This window comes from Solanum tuberosum, unplaced genomic scaffold (assembly GCF_000226075.1).
Source record: "Solanum tuberosum cultivar DM 1-3 516 R44 unplaced genomic scaffold, SolTub_3.0 scf00223, whole genome shotgun sequence".
Lineage (NCBI taxonomy): Eukaryota > Viridiplantae > Streptophyta > Magnoliopsida > Solanales > Solanaceae > Solanum > Solanum tuberosum.
The window spans coordinates 575,264-578,768 of NW_006239146.1; the positions used below are offsets into that span (position 1 = coordinate 575,264).

A 3,505-nucleotide genomic window follows, 5' to 3' on the forward strand; every position below is an offset into this window, starting at 1 on the left:
CATTTGATTTTTTATTACTTCTTAGAGTTTTTAAACTTTCATCTGATAAGTTTTGTAGCCATAATTTTACTGTTCCTATAAGCGTTCTTTCTATATATCCTGGTGTCTCTGTCATTACTATTTTGTTATCCATTAATTGTTTTGATAAATATCCTATCCATAATTGGATTGTTTTATTTATATCTGCTACACAGTCTAAATCTAAAAAATCATGTTGTCCAGTTATTGGTTTAGGCGTCCATTTTTTATTTAAATTTTTATCCCATGTAGTTTTTCCTCTATCATATTGTTCATAGTTTTCATTATAATACTTGCTTACATATGTTTCCCAAGAAGCTTTTCAAATAATGTTTTGCTCTAAATTAATTTTTATGCAACCATTGATATTTAATAGCAGTAATGAGATATACTTATATGTTTGAAACCGTGTATAGGAGAGTAAGAGACTCATATAATGTTGGGATAATGAAAAGATATGAAGAGTCATGTTTTGTTGAAATAGTTATATAAGGAGATCATGTAGTATTACTTATTAATTAGTTCCAAACACTAGTTTATTTAATAATATAAGTGAAGAAGAATCTTGCCTTTTGCTTGTTTATAATGAGACATATGTTATCATTGTTTCTAATTTGCAAGTTATCCACCAGCAAATTCAAAAATCACTTTCAGTTATTGGTTATTGATCATCTAGAAGTCTTCTTAAATAATGTAGTTATGTGTTGGCAATCATTCTAGATTTCATGTTTTTTTATATAAACAAATAAACAATCATTAAACAATTTTCTTACCATAATAGGAAGTTCATTCCCTCGAATACGGAAATTAGTAGAAGAAAAGAAAGTAGAGGTAGCTACATGAATTCAAACTAGGGTTGGACAATTATTATTTCAAATACAAATTATGAATGGTGAACAATTAAGTGTTGAATTGAATGCATGAACCTAATTTTACACGGTATGGGACCTTATAGAAATCCCATGCTCACTTGCAGTAAGCTGCATATTCCCATGTAAGAGAGAATCCAGAAAATTTGAGAACGATTGTTATAAGAAGGCTACTCATATGAGATTTTATGCGTCAATCGTTATTCTAATGGATGAACCTGATATGTGGAATTGTACAAAACTACTTCATGTTGAATGTCCTAACTATGAGCCAAAAAGAGGTAAACTATCAAGAAACAGAAGAAAATAACCTAATAAACTTAAAGTCTTAAAAAGAAAAGCAATTGATGAAAAAAAAAGTGAAAAAAAATACTCTGCATCAAATGAAACACATGGTGTAATCATAGATGTTACCAAATTGAGTAAGAAATGGAAGTTAAGAAGGTATATCAAGTGTTTGCAAATTGGTCACAACAAAATAACTTGCAAGAAGAATAGTCATTCCCAAAATTCAATAACTCTATCTCAAACTATCCCGCTCAAATAGATAATTCATTTTGAGTCCACTTCCTTGGTTTGACATATAAATAAATCTCCAAGACCAATAAAAGTATGAAGTCTTTAATAGAAAGGATTCAATGTCTTGTCTCTTACAATTGTATATGTTATTTTTATTCACAACCAAGAAGAACAATGGAGGATAATTTATCTCATAGGTCTGCACAAGCTCATGTTTGCAACATCATGATAAATGCTGAGAAATATATGTAACATGTAAGATATTGTATTAGATTACAAAGTTTTCAAGATACAAGTGCTACAATGGGAAGGTTTAATACATGGAAAAGAGATTTAATGTGGAAGAAAATAGAAGCAATTAACAACTAAGGAATTACAACAAGATTTGTTTAATTTTAGTAGCTACTTGTTTTTTGTTTGAAAATCTTACCCTAACATTTGCTAGTAAAAATTTGAGATTCTTGTCACAAGTTTATCATTATTTTTTTACAATTTAGAATTTGTACTCTTCGAAGCCTCTTGACTAGCCTTTATAATTCAACGGTTTCTTAAGCTAAAAAAGTTTTATTAATTACTTAAATTATTAGATATTAAAGCGAAAAATACTATTGAGCGATTGATTTAAATACTATTGATTTATAAAATACTTGATATTATATTCTACTACCCAAACTCAATGAATATAGAAAAGTGTTACTTAACTAAAAAAGTTATCTTTATTAAATTCATAAAAATCAGCTAATAAAAGGGTTATTTTTCTAGATACAAGCATAATTTTACCTTTAACAAATAAGTTATATAATCTAGTAAAGGTAAATTAAGTCTTAAAATAATGTGATTATTATTTTTAGTTGGCCTTGAGTATATTTTCTTGTTGCATATCAACCCAATACTACCATAGAAATGATATGCATCAAAATCCGTCCACAAAAAATAAGAAGCATATACTGTACTTGCAGTATATTCTTCTAAAACAAGTACTTTTGTAATAATAACCATCAAATACCAAATCCTGCTAAACTAAAATTCAATAGACACTAAATAGTTTAGTTAAAATTAGAGAGAAAATCATAGCTCAACGACCCTGCCCAGAATAAATTACACACACCAATTTATTATTTTATATCCTATAGCAAAGAAGAACCCAACTAATTTTTTAACAAGAGAGAAAATTATGCAAAACACAAAAAAATTAAATATACTACCCAAAAATAGAAATATCAAACACACCCCTAAAGAAACAGAAGAAAAATACATGAATGGTACCATACATGAAGTAACATGCTCGATTTCTTGATCTTGATTAGCCCAAAATTTTGTCTTCTTCCGATGAATGTGCTGACAAGCAAGTTGATTGTGCATTTGAGTTGAAAATATCTATGAAATCAATAGATTCTAGATATGAGTTCAAGTGATCTCAAAGGAAAGGTATTAAGCATTCTTCAAAATCAACAAATGTAGGTCCACTCATTTTTTCAAATTGAGGAGAAGATAAAATAATATACAAATATAATAAATATTTAATATACACAAATAATAAAGTAAAATATTAATATAAGAAACGACCTAATGTTTATCTATCGTTAATAATATACATAATAATGAATCAAAAAGTATTATTCAAACTTCATTCAAATAGCTTCCTTGGAAACCAAATTTGGGTACCCAAAAACACACTTAGTAAAAGTGTTAGTACTGGATTAATATGAATCAAAATAAATGAAATAAATAATAACTTAATATAAAAATCCGTCTTATATACATAGGAGGCCTTGAAAATCGACAATAATTTCATCATCGGCCAATTTTAACATACAAAGTAAATGAACTTAAACTAAATTTTCCGTTTTTTAAAATGGAGAGGCCTCAAAAATCGACAGAGAGATTTTTTTTATTGGCCAACTTTAACCATCTATATTTAATATAAATTACAATAGCAATAACCAAGACTATTTTAAGAAAAAATATAATGGCAACTACAACGATCAATAATTAGTGAGCCACTTATAGAATCAAAACAATAAATAAACTATTTGAGAATAAAAACATTAAACCATAATCATAAAAAGAAAGACTCGACCAAAGGAAACAATACCAAC

General features: G+C 27.5%; 1 long non-coding RNA gene across 1 annotated transcript; it reads right to left on the reverse strand.

The window, feature by feature from the left end:
- Positions 1-1,492: 1,492 nt before the first annotated feature.
- On the reverse strand, positions 1,493-2,779 carry LOC102589253 (uncharacterized). The gene is made up of 2 exons (XR_001474570.1): positions 2,678-2,779; positions 1,493-1,641 (listed from the first exon to the last, which is right to left on the reverse strand). It is a non-coding gene; the product is annotated as an uncharacterized lncRNA (long non-coding RNA).
- Positions 2,780-3,505: the final 726 nt, after the last annotated feature.